The sequence below is a fragment of the Myotis myotis genome, unplaced genomic scaffold (genome assembly GCF_014108235.1).
Source record: "Myotis myotis isolate mMyoMyo1 unplaced genomic scaffold, mMyoMyo1.p scaffold_m19_p_1, whole genome shotgun sequence".
Classification (NCBI taxonomy): domain Eukaryota; kingdom Metazoa; phylum Chordata; class Mammalia; order Chiroptera; family Vespertilionidae; genus Myotis; species Myotis myotis.
In genome coordinates, this window is record NW_023416313.1 from 206,242,895 (window position 1) to 206,265,917 (window position 23,023).

Genomic DNA, 23,023 nt, shown 5'->3' on the forward strand with positions numbered 1-23,023 from the left:
TACCTCAGCTATCTCTACTAAAAAAACTTCCTCTCCGCCCTCACCTATTACTCTGTTTGCAATTCTCCTCTTTGATAGAGAATCCTTTGGGTCTTCTAGAATTTTTTTCTGAGCAAAATAATCTTAAAAATCAAGCCCTGAGCAGCTAATACCTTTCCTGAGATGAGTTTATAGCCTTTGATGCCTCCCATTTGCCAGATCCACCCCATCCACTTTCAACTTGCCCATCCATTTCATGACTAAGTCTGGGTCAGACACAGTGGCTTTAGAGTTTGGGCTCTAGAGCCAGGAGTGTGGACCATGCACAAATTATTTATGTGGCTCTTCACTTTCCTCATCTGCAAGATGGGAGAGTGTGTTCTCCTCATAGGGTTGTTGTGAGGATTAGACGTGATAATGACTATAAAGTGCGTTTGTGCCATCCCTGACCTGGAGCAAGTGCTCGACAAATGCTAGTTACTCCTCAGACCCACCGTGTACCCTTAGCCCTCAGTGCCTATGCATGGTCTTCTGTCTGCCTGCAATGTCTTACCCCATCCTCTCCCTGTCAAGGGAGTCCTTGTGTTTCTAGACCATTCATCCATCTATGCACCCATCTGCCAAATGCCAGGCACAGTGCTGAGTATCCTGACCAAAGCCCAGCTCTCCTGTGAAATTGTCTGTGATCTCTGCACAACTTTGCTTCCTCTACTCGTGCACCTAGTGGCTTGGTTATATCTAGGAGGTTCCACTGCAGGCACTAAAGTCTTTGGGAAGAAGATTCTTATGGTCCTTTTACTCTGTATCTACAGAACAGTATCTGGTGTATAGTGGGTGCCAGTGTTTGTTGAATGAACCATTGGACGAACGAGGGACAGCTTCCTCAGGTTACTCAGGATGGAGAGTCGGGGCAGAGGCTTCATAAAGACCAACTGTTCCATTTCTTTGGTCTGCATGGAGCTGGCCTGGCTATTTGTCCCTGAATGTAGAACTGGTATCGGATGCCCAGCATCCAGCCAAAGAGGTCCCACTGGCCTAGAGGGGGCCTAGATCACACAGGAGGGGGAGCATAGAAACCTTTTGGATTTCTTTCCCACTGAGGAACATGGGGGAGATTGAGCGAAGGTGAACCCCAATTTAGGGCTGGGGCCAGGAGCACACTGCAGGCTGGGAGGAGCAGGGTTAGGATGGAGGGACCCCTGGCAGAGGGGACAGGATTGGCACCGTGGAGGCTCATGCATGGCTTTGCTTCTTGCCAAGACTCTTGGCTTCCTGCTTCCTATAGCACGAGATTCACCCCCAAATTAAAACTAAATAAATCACTGTAATAACAGTGTGAAGAGCATCATTGCTGGCATGTGGCAGCTCAGTGCGGGTGGCTGCGAGGGAGGAGAGCTAGCAGATTAACCCTTGGAGGTCGACTTGTCTGTGGATAAAGACCCTGATGGTCCTTTTACCCTGTACCTACAGCCCCAGAACAGTATCTGATGTATAGTAGGTGCTAGCGTTAGTTTAATAAACCAGTGGACGAACGAGGGACAGGAGGGAGGCTAGAGCAGGTCAGTGGCTCTCTCTAAGCCATGATGAAGCGAGATGAGAAGTTTGGGGTGCCAGCAGTCATGGTGGACCCACCCAGCCGGCCAAAGGATGTTTGGGGTTGGAAGATTTCACCTGCATCTTCAGGGCCTCTTCTCCAGGCCACCTGGCCAAGTAGTCCTGAGTGTGGTGGCCTGTGGCTCTGCCCCATGGGTTGTCTTGAGCCCTCTGAGAGAGGGCAGCTGATGACAAGGTCACGGTTCTGTGGGGGCGTCCCTCACAGCTGGGAAGCTCAGAAACCTCTGGTTTCTTACCCTGGCCCCCACAGGCACACAATCAAAGCCTTCCCTCCCATTCCTCCTCCTCCTCCCACCCGGGAAGATGGCATTTGTTCCCTATGACACACTTTCTCAGTCTGTGGGTGGAGGGAGGGGAAAGGGGCTGTGCGGGGAGCAGGGTAGGTGGGTGTGGGGGTGGAGGGCGGGGAAAGTCACTCACTTTGCACTTCCCTCCTCCTCAGTCCCTCCTGTGACACTTCTCAGGGAGCAGCTCTCCCCCCGGGAAGATGTTTGAGCAGCCCCTCTGACCCTGGGCTCCATGACTGCCCTGGGACCCTCAGTGGGAAGGTCCATTTCCTCCCTGGTTTCAGGAGTGTGGTTAACGGAAGCTGATCTGGAGTCCTTGGATGAGCTCTGAGGTTACCTGGAACTCAAAGACAGCGTAGCATCCCTAGATCTCAGACTGGAAAGAGGGACGGGTGGCTCTAGGCTGGTATATTCCAGCCTGGGCTGGTTGGTCACAGCTATGCCTCTTGGGACCCTCCCATTAGCAGTGACCTTAAAGGGTCACCAGTGCTCTCAGACCAATCCCTGTCCCAGGTGGATAGGGCTGGCCCTGAGAGGTGTCCACACATGGGAGTCGGGGGTGAGAGTGAGGTTGCATGATTTACAGTCGGTTCTGGATCAGTCCAAGTCCCTGGGCTTCAGCCAGTGTGAGCAGTGTAGAGGTGAGGGCAAGTGAGGGGATACCATCCTGGCACAAGGATTGGCGTGGGCAGGAAGTGTGCGGCTGGGGGCAGGAACCACAGAGCTAAGGGAGGGGCCTGTGAGCCATAGCAAGACCTCAGATCTTCTGATACCCAGGCCAGTGCTTTTTCTTCTGTGTAACAAAACTGTCTGGCAGAAATCCTTTTGGAAATCAGTTTTCTATGTGTTTGTGTGTGTGTGTCTTAGAAGTTTCTCAGCTACTGTTACCAGAAAGGATCTTACTTTTTACTTTTTCTTTTGAATGGCTTACATTTGGAAGGACAGGTCCTGGGAAGCAATCAGGAGCCTGAACTCTAGGAAGTGGGGTCGTTTCTGCAGCCTCTAAAGTGACCTGGGTCTGGAGTGGGTTGGGGATGGCCTCAGGCTTGGTCTCCTGACTGCCCTTGGGGCTGCGGGACCAGGTGCGGTGCTGACCTTGGCCAGCAGATGGCGCCTGAGCCTGAGAATCAGGGAGGGGTGTTCAGGATCTGGGCCTTCCCTGCTGTGGGGAGCCCTGACGGGTAGATGAGGCTCAGGTTCTTTCTACTCCTGGGCATGGTCCATGCTGTGGAAGGAGCCCAGGCCGACACCTCTGCACCCTGAGTGGGACAGACACAGGCCTAAGCCATGAGGCCGTTGGCCATTTGGCTCTGAGCTGGAAGGCCTGGTAGAGTTCTACCCATCCTTACACCTTCCCCATCTGGGTTAGGCAAATTCTGAGGTTCCCATCCAGACTCAGCCTGTAGTTCTGTGGTTCAACACCTTTCCCTTCATTCTTCCATTTCTTGTCTCTCTTTGTTATACAAACAACTGGCATTTAGTGAAAAGGGCACAGTGCTGAAAGCTGTGGGTACAGCCAGGACCTACTTCTGTCCCCTGTAGTCTGGGGTCATTGAGAAGTACATTCATCACTGTAATACCTGGCCATGTAAGTACCCATGGAGTTTGCAAGAGAGAGAGGGAGGGTGTGTGTGTGTGGAGGGGGAGTAGGAATGGGACAAGGAGAGGGAGAGGTTACATTTGGGTGGATGGAGGCTTTTTGGAGCAGGTGGCATTTGACCTAGGCTCTCAAGGATGGGTGAGACTAGAGGAGATGGAGGTTGGAGGAGAGGATTACTGAGTAATGATTAATGAGATGGGTTAAGCAAAGGTGCAGGCACAGGAAAGCATAAAGCACAGAGAGTGCATGGTGAATGGTCTTGTTGACTAGAATTTGTGGAGCTGAGGTTGCAAAGTTGACACCGAAGTCACATTATGAAGGGTCTTTGAATGTTCTTTTCATAACGTGAGCCCGAGGAAGAGGAGGACTCGGAGAAGGATCTGAGCTAAGTAGGACGGGGTGGGACAGATTTAGTAATATGGGAGATGAGCTCATCCTTTACAGGTGGGGAAGGCGGAGGTAGGAGGTTTGTGGTCTGGTGGAGAGCTTGGGGATAGGAGTTACAGGGGGGATTTAGGAAGAGATGATAGAATTGTCGACTGCACTGGTACAGTTATCTTTGGTCATCGACACAACATATCCCTCCTTTCCTTCTTCCCCAACACATACGGAAAGTCCAATACCACTACAATACATTTTAGTAAATGATTCAGTTTTGTTTATTATTCTGGAATATAGTTGTATCAGATAAGGTTCTTTCTAGCTTTGAAATTCTATGAAAAACCGAAGGAAATGAGGTCAGCTACTGGAGTGGAACATAAAAATATCTTTTTAGGGGCACTGCTTGTACTAGTGGTGGGATATCAGGATCTGACTTGCGTACTCTGAAACATGTTTCCTTAGTCTTTTACCCCTGAGCTCCCATGGGGTGGGGATCTAGACTTGACCTTGTTTTGTAACTTCCAATACTACCCAAGGGCAGTGCTGAGTGTTGTAGGGGCTCAGTATTCTTGATGCACCATTTGACCGGAGTGGCTATGAAAATGCAGAAGAGAACTATCATGCATCAGACTGCACACCCTGTTGTTTCATATGAATGTGTAGGTACAGGTGAAGGCTGACATTTTTGTCTTGTTTCAGTCAAAGTATAAGCAAAAGTTTAGAAAAGACAAAAAGAAGCCCTTCCTCCAAGAACACCAATTATTTATCAAACTTGGTGGGGTGGCACAGAAAAGACACTCATGGCATCTAGACTAGCAGGAGCAAAGGTGGATGGTGGGAGGTGTGGCAGGAGGCCACCTGGCCTGTGCAAGGGGCTCCTGGTGGTGGGAGCACTGGGTGGGGGGCAGTGCAGAGACTGGAGCAGGGGCTGTTTTGGAGGCTTCGGTGCCGGGGAACAGGGTGGCGGGCATAGATCAGGGGTGGGGAACCTTTTTCTGCCAAGGGCCATTTGGATATTTATAACATCATTTGTAGGTCATACAAAATTATCAACTTAAAAATTAGCCTGCTATATTTGGTCAGCCATTTAATTAACTCACTCTTGATGCCTTGGCAGGGCCTGACCAAATGGTTTTGAGGGCCAGACATTCCTCACCCCTGGCACAGATAGTGTTGGAAAACTCTGGGGTGACCCTTATCATCTCTGCAGGTCTGCACACAGGGCCTCTGCTGGAGAACTCTGTGAGAACTAGGAGAAGGTGGCCTTCTGGGCATCCCTTCCTCCAGGCTGTGGCAGCTCTACCAGAGCTGTATTTCATTCTTCTCTTAGAGAAACAAGAACCAACAGGATGTGTGTGTGTGTGTGTGTGTGTGTGTGTGTGAGACAAATAAACAAAGAGAGACTGATTGATTTTAAGGAATTCACTTATGAAGGCTGGCAAGTCAAGGTTTCAGAGTGGGCCATCCGACTGGAGACTCAGGAAGAGCTGATGTTACCCTTCAAGTCCGAAGGCTGTCTGCTGGCAGAATTCCCTCTTGCTCCAGGAGGTCAGTTTTGGGTTCTATTCAGGCCTTCAACTGATTGGATGAGGCCCACCCACATTATGAAGGGCAATCTGCTTTTTTCAAAGTCCACAGATTTACATGTAAATCACATCCAAAATCATCTTATAGAAACATCAGAATAATGTTTGACCAAATATCTGGGCACTGTGACCCAGCCAAGTCCGTACATAACATTAACCCTCATGGTTCCCCACACAGCCCTTGGTCAGGACTACACATTTGTGTCCTTGGTCCTGCGTCCACGTGACATCCAGGCTTCATTCATATTGACCCTCTGAGGTGGGCCGGAGCTAAACTGTTTGTTGCTTTATTAGCTTTGTGACCTTGGGGATGTTTCTTATCTTCTGTCTCAGTTTCCTTATCTGTAAGACTGGGATAATAACTGCACCTGCTGCAGGGGTTAAATAAATTAACGTATGTGGAGCACATGGAGCATGCCTGACACAGATCAGATCAAATGGTGAGCAAACATTAGCCATTGTTTCTGTGTTATGTTGGATGCTTTTTCTGTGGGAGGAACTAAGGTTCTGAGAGACTATGAACGGTAGAGTTGGGTCTTTAACCAGGTTTTCTGATACCTGGTTCAGTTCTCTGTTCCAGATACTACTATTTTGTCAGAACCATCCTCCTTTTTCTTCCCCTCCCTGATGGGTCCCCAGCATTCCATCCAGTGGCAGCTCCTTCCCTTCCATTGTTAGAAACCTCCATGGGCTGCCCTGGCTTCTGGACATCCCCTGCTTCCTTCCCATGATCCTCATCTTGGGGGGCTGCTGGCAGCTCCTCCAAGCAGTTTTGACATCTGTGGTTTCCAGAGGCCCATCAGCAGCACCTGCTTTGTGTTCTTGGTTCCTAGGGCTGACTCCATGGAGGAGGGGGTGGAAGAAGAGCCCTGGGTACCAAGGTTCATGGTGGCTGTGTTATGTCAGGACCCACCCAGCCGTTCTCACTTGCAGGATGGCAGCTGCTCTCAGCTTTCCTTGTCCTGGAGGAGCTGGGGGTGGGGCATAAGCAGGGATGAACATGCCCTGGGTTGGACTAGGGCTAGGGAAGTGCTTAGGACAGAGGGGCCAATTCCACCCATGGGGCCTGTGGCTAGCAGAACGCTTTCCCTGCCCTGGCGAAATGTGCCTCCAAGCCTCACAGTCCTTTCTGCCTTCTTATTCACTCACAAATATCTATTGAGCCCTCCTCTGTGCCAGGCACTCTGCCAGTCCCCGGGGGTCCCTATTCTCCCACACTGGAAAGGGCCTGGTCCAGGCTGGCTCACCACCCCCCCCCCACCCCAAGGCTGCCCCACTGGCCTGGGTTGAGGACCTCCTCAAGGGCTTCAGCTGTCTGTGGATTTTCTTCCTTTCATCCTCAGCATCTTTGCTTGTTCTGGCACCTAGTTTCTATGTCTCCCTAGAGCAGTGATGGTGAACCTATGTCACCTCTGACACGCGAACTCATTTTTTTGGTTGATTTTTCTTTGTTAATGGCATTTAAGTATATAAAATAAATATCAAAAATATAAGTCTTTGTTTTACTATGGTTGCAAATATCAAAAAATTTTTATATGTGACACGGCACCAGAGTTAAGTTAGGGTTTTTCAAAATGCTGACATGCCGAGCTCAAAAGGTTCGCCATCACTGCCCTAGAGAGTCCCCGAAAAGGCTACCTTGGGAGTGTTTTGGGAACAGGAGGAGCCTGTGGCCACAAAGCTGTGTGGGAGGCCTGGGAATGAGGGAGAGAGATGACCTTCCCTTCTGACTTGGCCTCATCCGGCCTTCCCAGCAGTTCTCAATAAAAAATACATTTATATTAAAAACATAATGAAGAATAAAAAAACAACTTCTCCCCAGTAATGCCAAACATCAAAAGGAGATTTTAATCAATTACGAGAGCGATTTTGGTCATAAATGGTAATTTAAGGAGTGGAGATGGATGGCAGAAAGCATTAGTCACTGGAGGAGACTGAGGCCCGTGGCCACTGGTTCTTCCCCAGGCCCCCCTGGCCCAGCCGCACCCTGAGCGCTGCCCTCCCTAGGCTCTGCACCCCCTGCCCTGCGAGGCTCCTGCTCCAGTCTCTGAGTGCCCTTCTGTCAGGTGCTCTGTGGCTTCTGGATGAATCTGCACAGCTCCAGGTGCATCTCCATCGTGCCTGCGGAATAGGCACCCAGAGAGTGACCTGGAGCTGCTCGAGCTTTCTTTGCAGCCTTGTGCCTTTTCCACTCGTCACTCAGCGCCACCCTGGCCGCACAGGACTTCACTCCATGAGCCTGCTTCCCTTCTTTGCTCATCAGACGCCTTCTCATCTTTAAAAAATATATATATTTATATTGATTTAGAAGAGGAAGGGAAAGGGAGAGAGAGATAGAAACAATGATGAGAGAGAATCATTGGTCAGCTGTCTTCTGCATGCCCCCTACTGGCTACACGCCCTCACCAGGAATTGAACTGTGACCTCCTGGTTCATAGGTCATTGATCAACCACTGAGCCACATTGGCTGGATTCTTTCTCATCTTTTAAACTCCAGGTCTAACAACAACAACACATGCACACTCTGAATGCTTGCCAGGTGTCGGGCCCTGTTTACAAGTTTCACATGAAGCAGCTTCTCACTAAAACCCTCTGCAATAGGCACTGTTCTCTTACAAATGGGAAACTGAGAAACTGTTTTTTGGTAACTTTGTCTCTCCTGGCCCCTCATGACCCCAGGCAAGATTAATGGCTCTTTTGTGTCCAGGGCACTTTTGTCCCCTGCTGCAGCTCTCATGCACTGAGGTTGGTTGCTTCCTCATCTTGAATCTCTGGTGGGTCCTAGTGTGGGCCCTGCACGTGGTAGATGTTAATAAATGTGGATGAGTTGAATTGATGAGCTCCTTTGAGCTCCTGTCCCCGGCCAGCCTTCCCTGACCTCCCGGCCAAGCACTGGGCTTGACCCACGGGTGGTCCTCTTGCTTCAGCCTGGCTTTCTGATTCTCTCAATGCTCAATTTATGTTCTCAGGATGGCAGGTCTCCGCCCACTCATCCCGGGGTTCCCTCAGAGCACCGCACAGGGCCCGGCACGCAAGTTGCTCAGGAATAGATTGTTACTGATGCAGGACATTGTGGTTTTATGAGCCTAAAGTCCTCAGGAGCCAGCTCTGCCCAGGTCTTGGTTGCATCGTTCCTTGGGGTATTCTCATAGGAGCCTGTGGAGGGCCATGTGAGGGCATGACTGGGACTCTCTAAACTATGGGTTAAGGGCAAAGGCAGGGTCTGGCTTCCAGAAGGAGCGAAAGGATCATTTCTGAGGCAGTCTGGCATGAAGGGTATAAAATGGGCTTGGAGTCGGAGAGCCTTGCACCAAACCAAATGCTACCACATTCTAACTGTATTATTAGTTCTTTCTGAGCCATAGTTCCCTCCTGTCTAAACAGGCATGCTAATAGAACCTTCGCATTGATAGGACTGTGATGAGGATAGAAAGGTGTAACTTGTTGAAAGGGCAGTGCCTGGCAGAAAGCAAATCCCAGACCTTCAGAGGACACAGGCCTGCCAACACCTCGATTCCAGACTTCCAGCCCCCAGAACCACGAGACAATACATTTCTGTTGTTTGAAGCCACCCAGTGAGTGGCAATTTGTTATGGCCGCCCTGGGAAACACGTACAGATGTCCATTCTCAGACCAGCGTGAGGAGATGGGACCCCTCTCATGTAGTCCCCACAGTTAGCACCGGGATGCGGTGGGAAGCAGCAAGGCAGAAAAAGGCAAAAAGATGGGTAAGGCGGAAAAGCCATCCGTGTTCATGTCAGTGGATAACAATGTTACAGTTTCTGTTTATTTGGTGCTTGCTTGTAGTACACATTGCTGGATGTTTTACAGATATTCTTTCTAACTCTTACAATCATTCTGCAGGGTTGGTGGATTTTACCATCCCAGTTTTCCAAGTGAGGGAGTAGAGGCCTGAGAGGTTAAGTAACAGCCAATGTCACGCAGCTAAAAGAAACAGAACCGGTTTTGAGCTCTTTTGCCTAAGTCCCCACCCCGCCTGCCAGGCAGCTGCTAGCTGGGGCTGGTCTCTGGGGGGCAATAGCCTGGCTATAGGCAGTGGGCCTTGATGAGCAGGCTTTAGGGCGTCACCACAGGCTCCGGGTCTAAGAAGTAGTATTAAGTCAGATCAGCTAATCCTCTGAGCGTGTGTGTATAAGCCCCCAAGACGGAAGAATAGACATTTTGGGCATAGTCAGCCAACAATGCAGGATGGATGGAGGGGCCCAAGGCAGGAGCCATGGGAGGAGCCTCTTGTTATCATCCATACCTGGCAGATGGAGCCTTTTTTAGCTGTCTCCTGGAGCTGGGCAGGGCCAATCTCCAACCCTCCCCCCCACCCCCCGATACCCATCCCCCTGGAGCTCAGAGCAAGTGTCTCAGGCTGGACACAAAACAAAGGACAGATGGCACAGCACTGCTCTTGAAGGAGCTGCCCTGACCCCATGCCCTCGGGGACTGCGAGAGCGGCAGCAGGTCCTTGAATGGACTCATGGCCTTCCTTCCCTGGCGCAGGGAGAGGGGAGTGGGTCTCCTGCAGGCTGCTTGGGGCTGGGTTGGTGTGGGCAGGTGGATGTGACGGCAGTGGTTTCTGATGCTTCTCCGTGTGAGCCAGAGGGTTGTCTTTACTGGGGAGGGCTGGAGTAGGAGCGATGGTGGAAGGAGTCCCAGGCCTGCCCTGTTTCACAGTGAACGCGATTCCCAACCTTGACTGAGTGCTCACGGCGGGAGAAGTGCTCATCCTAGTTGGGCTCTCCCAGAAGATGGCTCCAGACAAGGATTCCAGTGAAAGTGGTTTTGTGGGATGCTCAGGTGCTGCCAGGGGGTGGAACTGGAAACGTGGTCCAGAGACAGAAGGCTGCCGGTGGCTATGCTCTTAAACTAGCTGCCACACTAGGTGGACAACGGGGAAATGGTGCCAAACAGTCACCTTAGAATGATCCCCCACCCAAGGGCCAAGGGAGAAGGTAGGGTGTTTATACACTAACCTCCTAACTCCTCGAGTAGCGTGTTCCTGAGGGCTGTTAATTCTGCAGCTGCAGGTGCAAATACTGGGAATTGCGAGTCAGGCTGATGGAGCAGGAGGAAGGGCTAAGGGTTGCGCTCACTGGTGTTACTTTGCAGGCATCATCTCCCATGAACCTCACAGCTGCCCTGTGAGGGGAAGTCCTGTTGTTCCCATTTTACAGAGGAGCAACCCAAGGCCAGAGAGGCTGAGTCCCATGCCTGAGGTCGCACAGATAGGACAAGGCAGAGTCAGGAGCCAAAGCCAGGCCGAGCCCAGAACCTGCGCTCCTGACCCCTGCGTCCCACTGCTCTCTGTAAGGAGCCCAGTGCTTTTCACTCTTGCAGCTTAGGGCCTCGCCTCGCATTCCTGGTGGGAGGCAGAACAGGCAGATGGAGAGCCCCAGCAGGTCAAGGAACTGAACATTTACTAAGTGTCCCTAGAACAAGTTAGATGTTTTCAAACACAAGGTCTCATTGAGGCCTCATAATAGCTCAGTGAGGTAGGTATTCCTTTCCCCATTTTTTTCCAGATGTAGAAACAGACTCAGAGACGCTGAGTAACTTGTTCAGGATCACACAGCAAGACAGTGCCTCAGCTGGGAACTGGACCTGAGTATTGTCTGACTACAGAGAAAAACATGCTTCAATTACAGAGGCCACTTTACGGAGGGGAGGGGCTGGGTTCAGGGCCACGATGATGGCCCTGTGAGACCCAGCCTGCCTCTGAGGGCCATGTTCTTTCCTCTGACATCATACCAGTCTGCCACCCCCCTCATGCCTGGGGCTGGCCCTGGCCCTGTGTTGCCTAAGAGCCAATGAGATGATGCTCAAGGAGGTGCTCTTAGAAGTGTGGGTTGCTGGGCTCTCCTCCTCCATCTCACCTCTGGGGAAGGTGCTGCCCCTGTGGGCGCAGGCTGGGCTGGTGAAGAGAGAGAGGGTGGTCCGTTCTCCTGCGTAGCTTCTTAGCGCTGCGCCCTTCTCTAGGGAGGGGCCCCTCTATTCCGCTGCCCCCACTCGCTATCTCCCTGACGCAGCAGGGGGAGGCAGGCCCTCCACGTCGGCCTGATTTATGTTCATCGTTGAAACAATAATGTTTAATCTGGAAAGGGCTAATCAATTTTTTATGCTGATTATGAATAGGCCAGCTGTGCCTGCTTCTTTATTCATGGAGCTTCGGGAACAAGACGGCATCCCAGGCCAGGCTTCCCTGGTGATTTCTGCCACGGGAGGCCCTGTATCCAGGAGAGCCCCTCAGTGGCCTGGCCTGTGCCAGTCTGGAGGTGACTCTGGTGTGTGTACATGTGTGCGAGCATGTGTTTGTCACTAGGGAGGGTAAGCTGATGCCAGGTGAGTGTGCATGTATGGGTGCACACGTGTATAGAGGAAAGTTGGGCTGGGCTGGGGCGCAGTTGGGGAGTGTGGTATGGAAGGTAAGAGTTATAGGGTCATAGAGTTAGGAGGGCTGTCAGGGGTCACGTACCCCAACACCCTCCTGTTACATGTGAGGAATTAAGACCCAAAGAGGCTGGTTGGTGACAGAGGTGGGACCAGCACCCCATCCCCTTACTCAGAGTAGTATGAATGGGGTGAGAGAGTCTGAGGGTGGGCTGCTGTACTCATGACACCCTCTGACATCTCCGAGGAGCTTGCATCTTAGGTACAGAATGGGCTGTAGACAACAGGAGGTCAACATCAGGTGAGAGAAAGTCATCTGAGGTTTGGGCTATAGCTTTTGGAAATCCACACGTAGGGTTGCAAGAGGGGGAGTTAGGGCTTCCTGGAGGAGGGGAGACCCGAGCAGGGTGCGAGGGCTGTGGGCAGGGGAAGCAGCAGAAGGGCATAGAGAAGGCATTCTGGGCAGGTGTAGTGCCTGAGCTGAGAGGTGGAGGCAGGCTGAGGATGTCATCGCTGGCAGGCGGCACCTCAGGGAGGTGTCTGAACTTGAGGGGGACCAGAGGGGCCTGTGCCTCCAGGGCCTGGAGCTGGAGGCATGGAGCCTTATGCCCAGGTGGGGGCAGGTGCTCAGCTGGGAGCACAACTTGGCTGTCCTGCAGGCCGGGGCTCCTGTGTGTCTGGGCCTCGCAGCCTTTCTCCCTTTGGGACCTCACCAATCACTTGTTGATTCATGTGTTGACTCAGCAGATGCTTACTGAGCTTCTGTTGTGCGGCCCTGGGTGTTTCGGGGGTGGCCAGGCTGCCCTCATGGTGCTTATGATCTAGTTGTAGGGATGGCAGATGTTGCACAAGCCATCAGAACAAGGAAAATTTAATGACACTTGTGATAAATGCCGTGGGGAAAAGTATAGGCTGCTCTGAGTTTGGGGCAGCCTGAGTGGCCCTTCTGAGAAAGTGGTGGTTAAGCTGAGAGCATGGGATAGGTAGGGGAGGGGAGGGCGGGGTGGAGAGAAGAGAGTCTATGGAGGCCTCGGAGTGGGACAGAAAGGGGGTGGTGGTGGCAAGGCAGAGAGACACTGAAAGCTGAGGCTGGAGAGGGGACCGGGCATGTTCAGGAGATCCAGGTTGCAGCCACTGATAGGTTCCACGCAGAGAACGGCATGTCCAGGCTGCAATGGCTTATACGAGAAATGGGTGGAACCAGGAGACCAACGACCAGGCTTTGTGGTCCTCCAGGCAAGAGGTGATGGTGGCTCAGGTGAGGAGTGGACATACGTATTTTGGAGACTAAGGTCAAAGACGAATTAAATGGGGAGGGGCTGAGGGAGAAGGAGGTGCCATGATCGACTCCCAGGCTTCTGGCATGAACAGTGGGGGACAGCCTCAGAAATGACCACAGCACTAAGGGGACGTGGGGGCAAGTGTGCTAACAGGTTATCCTGCTAGCAGTTTGGGGAAGGATTTTTTTACAGGGCTGGGGTTTGCACAGTAGGACGGGTGGGTTGGTGGTCACAGGAGGTTGGAGAGTCCACGTGGGACAGAGCAATTTGGGGTTCAACAGTGGTAGGCTGGAGTCCCATTGGGTTCCTGGTTTCCGGTTATTTAAAAAAGTCATCAGGAATGAGTGTGTGTGTGTGTGTGTGTGTGTGTGTGTGTGTGTGTCCATGTCCCTGTAACTGGCTTTGGAGAAGGAGAGACTGTTGCTTTAACAGCTGGGGCAGCTCCTTCGAGTCACCTGTGTCACCATCTCTGTGATAAGAAATCCCTCGTGGGCCCCCTGCTCTTCTTTGGTGTGTGAACTGACTGGTGGTTCTGTGTGAAGTTTAAGGGGACACTGGGCTCCTGGGGAAGAGACACTGGGGAGAGGTCATTACAGCCAAGCAGGTGTTCGGATTTGACCTGGGGGCTGGGCAGGAACGCTGTGCAGAGGCAGCCAGGGGAGCAACGGGCCTCTTACCCTGGGAGGGGAAACGGGGGCCTAGCACAGCAGAATGGAAGCCTGGATATACTTTCCTGGTGCCACATCTTGGGGTTCACACTTGTCCTGTGTTCCCCACGCGGCTTGTGCGTCCCTTGTCTTGTTCCTCAGCTTTGTAGTCTCACCACTGCCCTGGGAAGTACAGCAAAAGCATAAAAACAGACATATACTAAGAGTGTTACACTAATGCTCTATAGGGGTCAGCCACTGTTTCCTGGAAAGGGCCTATAATAGGTTCCTATTGCTGCTGTTACAAATTGCCACAAATTTAGTGCCTTAAAAAATACACATTTGTTATCTTCCCATTTTGTGGGTCAAGAAGTTCAGAAATTCAGGTGTTGGCTGGGCGGCACTCCTTCCAGAGCAGTGGTTCTCAACCTTGGGTGCACATTAGAATCACCTGGGAATCTGTAAAATCCTGATTTCTGGGCCTCATCCTCCGGAAATTCTGTTTCTTTGTTACTAATGTTGTGGCCCCACCCCATAACAAAGAAACAGAATTTCCGGAGGGTGAGGCCCAGAAATCAGGATTTTACAGATTCCCAGGTGATTCTAATGTGCACCCAAGGTTGAGAACCACTGGTATAGAGGCTCTAGGGGAGAATCTCTGTCCTGGTCTTTTCTAGCTTCTAGAGCAGCGGTTCTCAACCTGTGGGTCGCGACCCCTTTGGCCGTCGAACGACCCTTTCACAGGGGTCGCCTAAGACCATCCTGCATATCAGATATTTACATTACGATTCATAACAGTAGCAACATTACAGTTATGAAGTAGCAACAAAAATAATTTTATGGTTGGGTCACAACATGAGGAACTGTATTTAAAGGGCCAGAAGGTTGAGAACCACTGTTCTAGAGGTTGCCTCAGTTCCTTAGTTGTGACCCCTCCTTCATCATCAAAGCCAGCAGTGTAATCTTTAAAGCTCTCTCTCTCTGTCCCACACTCTCTCTCTTTCTTGCTTCCTCCCTCCCTCCCTCTTCCTCTCTTTCTCTCTCTCTCTTTCCCCCTCTACCCCCTTTTCGTCCCTCCCTCTCACCCTTTCACCTCTGCTTCCTTTCTCATATCTGCTCTGACCTTCCTGCCCCCGTTTGATAAGGTCCCTGTGATTACGTTGGGCCCACATGCTAATCCAAGGTTCTTTCTCCATTTCCAGAGCCTTCCCTTAATCACACCTTTGGGGTTAAGGACATGGACATCGTTGAGGGGGGCATTTTTCTGCCTCCCACAGGGCCAGATAGTCAGTATTTTAGGTTTTGCAGACCACACACTCTGCCACAACTGCTGAACCCTGCCACTGCAGGATGAGAGCAGGCATAGACCACGGGTGATGAATGAGCATGCTGTATCCCAATAAAACTTGCTTCATGGACAGGGAAACTGCATTTCATATAATTTCACATGTCACAAAATGCTATTCTTTTGATTGTTTTAAACACTTAAAAATGTGAAAAGCATTCTTAGCTCTTGGGCTGTACAAAAATAGGTGGTGGTCTGGATTTGGTCCCCAGGCTATGGGGGGCTGCCCTCTGCTCTAGATGCTTAATGTCCTTTAACATTTGCAAGGCCCCTACCAGGGGGGTGTAGTTATTAGAGAAGTAGTTTGCCACATACTGGACGTTGGCAGGTGGGGCCGCTGGTGCTGGAGTTGGTATTCTTAGCCACTGCTCCTCTTTGCTGGTCAAGCCAGTAGTGTGGCTGCTTTTTCCCAAATGTGGGCATTATCTTCCCAATAGAGCCAGGAAGTCTGGGCTTACCTCCCTTTAAAATCCCTAGACCCTTGCCAGGTCAGTGTGGCTCAGGGGTTGAGTGTTGACCTATGAACCAGGAGGTCATGGGTTGATTCCTGGTCAGGGCACATGCCCCGGGTAGCGGGCTCGATCTCCAGTGGGGGGCCTGTAGGAGGCAGCTGATCAATGATTCTCATCATTGATGTTTCTCTCTCCTCTCTGAAATCAATAAAAAAATATATATAAAAAAAATCTTTGGGCCCTGCTGTTATCACTTGCAAAGTGCACCTGGAAAACTTCTTACTGTGAGAAACATGTACAGGTGTTCCAGAAAGACTGTGGGCTTTGGTACCTGAACACTCTCGTGTGCGGCTCTGAAGCACAGGAACATAGCCTAGGCTCATTTGTTGTGTGGTATCTTGCCACCTCCCAGGACATACGGAAGTTTGTCCGGATGGCAAAGGATGCTTCTGCTTTATTGCCTCTCTTCCTATGTTTTTGCATGTAGGGACATCTGCAGGTTGTTGCAAAAAGGCCTTTGGGGTTTTGTGACTGGGTGAGCTTATCAGCTTTGAGAATTCCTGGGCCTCACCAGAAATGGCTGTGAGCCTCTGTGGCCGGGCCCTCTCCCATGGGCAGAGCTATGGGTGAGGAGCCCTCCTCTGGGGGAGACCTGGAGAGCCGTCCTAGAATCTGTGTTGGGAGTTGCTGGACATCTTCTTTCTGACTTTCTCCTGTTGCCCTCTCTTATTCCTTTCATTTATACTTCATGTGAGCTGTTCCCTCTGCCTGGACGGCATGTCCTTGATTTCTGCAGCGAGGTAACTGACTCCTCGCCCTTCAGATCTCAGCTCTTTGACACCTCCTCAGGGAAGTCCTCCCTGCCCAGGTTTAATCCTCTGAACACAGGTTCTTCAGAGTACCAGCTACCTCTCTGTTCATCTCATTTATCAGAGTTGGCCATTTTACATTTGTCTGAGGTTACTTGATTAATTCCTGTTTCCTCACTGGACTTCATGTTCCCGTAGTGACCCCAGAGGGTGGTGGCTGTACTCAATTTGGACTTGTTCCCATTGAGCCCCAGGAGACTAGCACAGTGCTTGGCACATATTAGCAACTCAGTACACACTTGACAGATGAATAAACAAATGACCTTTAGCAAATATGTTCCTCTCTCTAAAATGGGGGCAGTTATATCTCCTCTACCTAACTTCAAAAGAAAGTTGAGAATCACTTAAGAGCCCTCTAAGGTCAACAAACATGCATCTGTAAGGAATTACCCATGGTTGACCATTCAGGCTCTGCAGAGCAAAGGTATCCTGACATCCCTCATATCAACCCAAACTCAAGTTCAAGGAGAGGTGGTAGGTCCTCACGGGAGCACGCTTACAGGGAGGGTATAGGGCTAGCTTGGCCCATTCTGCCCCAGATCTGAGTCCTGGCACCAACTGTCTCTCAACCCTGGCATGGTCTGTGAACTTGACCTCTAGGCCTTCATGGCTCCAAGTACTGCTCATGACCTCTGTACTCTGATCTGCCTGGGCAGCCTGGCTGTGGGGTTACCCAGCTTCACACTGCACTGTCTGGGGTCTTTGGTTGCTTCTACCCCAGAGATCTCTGTCACAGGCAGAGACATAGTCAACGTCACCCTGTGAGATTGCACAAGTTATTAAGATGAGGAACGTTGAAAGATTAGATTTATGATAGCCAACGGTGGATTATGAAGAATAATTTATCAAATGTCAGTGCCCGCAGCCTACAATTTACAGAAGGTTTGCTTAAGCTGAGCACTGCCCCCTCCCCCATCTCTAATGAATGACAGATCTAATGGATGGCTTCCCAGGCTGGCCAGCCACACAGGGTGTTTATCTGCTTTTTATTAATCATTATTATCACAACATTTCCATAGAGTTCCTCCAACCACAGCTGTCGACATGCCTAGCACCAGGGAGGCTCCTTCGGCCACCTTGAAGGAACGGCAGCCACGTCTGGGATCAGCTGGAAGGTCCAAGTTCCCTCGCCAAGAATAGGTTAGGGAAAATAGAACCTCACCTCCATTTGTTAATTATGTGTTAGGATGCAATGCTGAGCAAAAATGGAAGCCTGCAGTCTAGAAGGGAAGAGGGAGATTAAGCAAATACAAACTGAGGCAAAAGTGCAGCTCTTGAGGACACGTGAACTCTGGGAATGTACACAGGGAGGCTTCCTTGAGGAAGTGACAGTTGAGCTGAGCTGTGATTTGAAGGATGAGTAGGAGTTACCTGAATGAGGAGAAGGGAGGGGAACCTTCTGGGCAGAGGGGAAAGCATGTGCATAGGTCCTGCAGCAGGTAGGGAGGGAGTGTGCTGGTGGTAGGAAGAGGCAGAGAGAGCTGGGGTCAAAGGGGAGAGATGGGGCAGGAGAGGTGGGCAGGGTCAGATCCTGTAAAGGATTTTGGCCCCTGGGAAGCTGGTGAAGTGGTTTAAGCAGAGAGAAGTGACATAATCAGCTTATGTTTGGAAAACTCACCTTAGCTGTATGTGGAGGCTGGATCAGAGGGGGAAGGAATGCAGGTGGGTGGGTCAGTCAGGAGGCCGGTACAGCCTCTGGCTCAATGAGGGTGGTCACTGACAGGGCAGAACCAGGGGCCTAGAATTGCTGGCTGTGCAGAGCTCTTGTCATTGTACCGCTCTGCTCTCTTCCTGGGGGCGTCAGATGGGGCACCACTACTCCCGCTAGTTATTGGGGTCTTCTATAGGCTGTAATCCAGGCACTTTATGTATGTTGTTTCATACAACAACTCAGTGCGGTTGGTATTAAAACTCCCATTTTACAGAAGAGAAAGCTGAGGTCTAGAGAGGTTATATAACTGCTGGAGCTTGCCACTCCCTTCTGGCCTGCAAAGTTTCTGTTGAGAAATCAGTTGACAGTCGTATGGGTATTCCCTTGTAGGTAACTGAGTTTCTTTCTCTTGCTGCTTTTAGGATTCTCTCTTTGTCTTTTGCTCTTGGCATTTTATTTTTTTTTTAATTTTTTAAAATTAAATCTTTATTGTTCAGATTATTACATTTGTTCCTCTTTTTCCCCCCCCATAACTCCCCTCCTCCCAGTTCCCGCCCCACCCTCCGCCCTCACTTCCCACCCACTGTCCTCATCCATAGGTGCACGATTTTTGTCCAGTCTCTTCCCGCATCTCCCACACCCCTTTCCCCCCCAAGAATAGCCAGTCCATTCCCTTTCTATGTCCCTGATTCTATTATAATCACCAGTTCATTCTGTTCATCAGATTATTTATTCACTTGATTCTTAGATTCACTTGTTGATAGATGCATATTTGTTCATAATTTGTATCTTTACCTTTTTCTTCCTCTTCCTCTTCTTAAAGGATACCTTTCAGCATTTCATATAATCCTGGGTTGGTGGTGATGAACTCCTTTAGCTTTTCCTTATCTGTGAAGCTCTTTATCTGACCTTCAATTCTGAATGATAGCTTTGCTGGATAAAGTAATCTTGGTTGTAGGTTCTTGGTATTCATCACTTTGAATATTTCTTGCCACTCCCTTCTGGCCTGCAAAGTTTCTGTTGAGAAATCAGCTGACAGTCGTATGGGTATTCCCTTGTAGGTAACTGAGTTTCTTTCTCTTGCTGTTTTTAAGATTCTCTCTTTATCTTTTGCTCTTGGCATTTTAATTATGGTGTGTCTTGGTGTGGTCCTCTTTGGATTCCTTTTGTTTGGGGTTCTCCGCGCTTATTGGACCTGTAAGTCCATTTCTTTCACCAGGTGGGGGAAGTTTTCTGTCATTATTTCTTCAGATAGGTTTTCAATATCTTGCTCTCTCTCATCTTCTGGCACCCCTATAATTCTGATGTTGGTGCGCTTGAAGCTGTCCCAGAGGCTCCTTACACTATCCTCGCATTTTTGGATTCTTTTTTCATTTTGCTTTTCCGGTTAGGTGTTTTTTGCTTCCTCGCATTTCAAATCATTGACTTGATTCTTGCGCTCCTCTGGTCTGCTGTCAGGAGTCTGTATAATATTCGTTATTTCAGTCCGTGTATGCTTAATTTCTAGTTGGTTCCCCAATATAACATCGAGGGTCTCATTAGTTTTCTTGTAGAGCTCATTAAATTTATCGGCGGCTTCTAAACAGTTCTTGAGAGACCTTAAAAGTGTGGTTCTGAACTCTATATCTTCCATTGACAATTTTGTCCTGTTTTTTTGTCTCCGCATTTTGTTATGCTTCCTTGGTGCACCCCCTAGTGGTCTTTGTGCGAAGTCTTATAGTTAAACCTTGATTGTTGTAGCTAATACCAGGGAGGGTTTGACCTCCAGGCCAAGTGGCTATGAGAATCAGCTGTGTCTGCAGTGAGAGAACTTCTGACCTCTAGGGAGGTGCTAATCTAGCCTTTGCCTGAGGCTATCCGGCAAATGCCTGTGTAGAGGGCTTGGGCGGGGCGGGTCGAACAGGATCAACAGGGTGGGCCGGAGAGAGCAGTTATGGCGGCTCTCAGTCCTGTCCCCAGGGGCTCTGCCTCTCTGAGTCCCAGCACCCGCTGCAAACCTCGGAGAGAAAGCTGCACTCGCTCTGACCAAAGCCAGACAGTCCCGCTTCTCCCGTTTGAGTCTGGGACTCGCCTGTATCTGGAGCTCAGAGTCTGCGACTCCCTCCCGATTGAAAACGCCAACCGCGCCCTCCGCCGCCAACCCGCTCCGCGCACTCCGCACCTCAGAATTTGACTTCAGTACTGCACCTCCTCTGAGTGTCCGTATGCGTTTCTCTTTCCTCCTAGTTGTAGGACTTCCACTCAGCCAGCGTTCCTGTGGTTCTGGGTGATGTCCGTTCCGTTTTTTAGTTTCACTTTTGAAGTAGTTGTTCAAGGCAGCAAACTCCAGCGTTAACCTATGCTGCCATCTTGGTTCTCCTGCTCTTGGCATTTTAATTATGATGTGTCTTGGTGTGGTCCTCTTTGGATTCCTTTTGTTTGGGGTTCTCTGCGCTTCCTGGACCTGTAAGTCTATTTCTTTCACCAGGTAGGGGAAGTTTTCTGTCATTATTTCTTCAAGTAGGTTTTCAATATCTTGCTCTCTCTCATCTTCTGGCACCCCTATAATTCTGATGTTGGTACGCTTGAAGCTGTCCCAGAGGCTCCTTACACTATCTTCGTATTTTCGGATTCTTTTTTCATTTTGCTTTTCCAGTTGGGTGTTTTTTGCTTCTTCGCATTTCGAATCTTTGACTTGATTCTTGCGCTCCTCTGGTCTGCTGTTGGGTGTCTGTACAATATTCTTTATTTCAGTCAGTGTATGCTTAATTTCTAGTTGGTTCTTTATCACAATATCGAGGGTCTCATTAGATTTCTTGAGGATCTCACTACATTTATCGGCGGTCTCACCAGTCTTTTCGAGGGCCTTACTAAGTTTATCGGCAGCTTCTAGACAGTTCTTGAGAGACCTTAAAAGTGTGGTTTTGAGCTCTATATCTTCCATTTCTGACATTTGCGTCCTGTTTCTTTGTCTCCACATTTTTTTATCTTTTCTTGGTGCACCCCCTAGTGGTCTTTGTGCACAGTCTTGTTGTAGTTAAGCCTTGATTGTTGTCGGCAATACTGGGGGTGATTTGACCTCCAGGCTAACTGGCTATGAAGTCAGCTGTGTCTGCAGTGGGAGAGCTTCTGTGCTGGATCTCTAGGGCGGTGCTAATCTAGCGTTTGCCTGAGGCTATCCGGCAAATGGCTCTGTGCAGGGCTTGGGCGGGGCGGGTCCCCGGGGATCTACAGGGCGGGCCTGATCGAGCAGTTATGGCTGCTCTCAGTTCCATCCCTAGGGGCTTTGCCTCACAGAGTCCCAGCAACCGCTGCAAACCTCGGAGAGAAAGCTGCCTTCGAGTTCCGACCGAAGCCAGACAGTCACGCTTCTCCTGTTTGAGTCTGGGTCTCTAGAGACTCGCCCGGATCTGGAGCTCAGAGTCTGAAACTCCCTCCCGATTGAAAACAACAACTGCGCCCTCCGCTGTCAGCCCGCTCTGCGCGCACTCCGAACCTGAGTATTTCACTTCAGTACTGCGCCTCCTCTGAGTCTGGGTATGATATTCTCTTTCCTCCTAGTTGTAGAATTTCCACTCAGCCAGCCTTCCTGTGGTTCTGGATGATGTCCGTTCTGTCTTTCAGGTGTACCCTTGAATTGGTTGTTCGAGGCAGCAATCTCCGGCGTTAACCTATGCCGCCATCTTGGTTTCCCTCTGTTGTTATTTTTATTGTGGGAAGCTGGGGATAGGAGTACTCCCACCCTGAGACAGGGCAGCTGTGGAGCAAGGCGGGGTCGGGGGCGGGGAGGGAGAGACACTTGGGTGCCTGTCCTCTTCTGGGAACCCCCAGGGCCTACATGGAGGTCCCCTCTTACCTGGCCAGAGAGCCCCTTTGGAGTTGGGTGAAGCCTTTGCCTTCTGTTGGACTGAGGTCTCCTCATGGCCAGAGACTGTGTCTGTTTTGTTGGCCTACGTACCAGCATGGTTTCTGGCATGTGATATTTTCTAGCCTGCAGTAAATATAGGGTGGGCCAAAGTGGGTTAGTTGTTGTTTGTATGGAAAAGATACAATTATTAATAAATAACAATACAAGAATAAACCCTGTTTCACATATTCACAACTGTAAAGCTACTTTTGTCCCACCCTGTGTTTGTTGACTGGCTGAAGCTAAGGAATGGCACATTGGTTTCATTTTATACATTCACTCTAGTCATTCAATGGTGGCTGCTGGAGCATTATGTTGAGAGAGATTCTAAGGCATCTCTGGGCGCAGCAGAAAGGAATGCTGCAATTGTGAGGTCTGGCATGGGTATGTTTGAGCTATTGGTATATTAATGAGCTAATAATGAGCTATTGGTGTATTAATTGCTGCATAACAAATGACCCCAAAACTTAGCATCTTAAACAACAAACTTTTGACTTCTTAGTTTGTGTGGGTCAGGAATTTGGGAGTGGCTCCCTGGAAGGTTCTGGCTCAGCCACTCATGAGGGTGCAGTGAGGATGTCGGCTGAGGTGGTGTCATCTGAAGGCCTGGGTGGAGCTGCTACCAAGGTGGCTCACTGTTGGCAGGCGGCCTTGATTCCTGACCACCTGGACTCTCCACAGGCTGCCTCAGTGTCCTGACAGGGCAGCTGGCTTCCCCGGGAGCAGGCGATCTGAGAGAGAGAGCAAGGAGGACGCCATGATGACCGTCTCAGAAGTCAGACACTATCACTTCCTCCAGATGCTGTTGGTTAGGAGTGTGCCATGAAGTCTAGCTGACTCTCAAGACATGGGAAACAGGCTTCACCGCTCAAAAATAGGAGTATTTAAAAATGTATGAACATATTTTAAAACCACTAGAGGGGGAATGAGGGTGCATGTGCCATCCATTTGCTGTTACTGTCAGGTGTTATCTTGGAAAGTACAGGAATGACCCTGAACAGGTGGCATATAAGCTAGGCATGTTTAAGGGATAGAAGAAGGAATTGC

General features: G+C 50.2%; 1 protein-coding gene across 4 annotated transcripts in view; it reads left to right on the plus strand.

Annotated features, from left to right (window-relative positions):
- ADCK1 (aarF domain containing kinase 1) overlaps window positions 1–23,023 on the plus strand; it is a 116,498-nt gene that overhangs the window by 42,378 nt on the left and 51,097 nt on the right. The gene's annotated exons all lie outside the window — the stretch shown is intronic.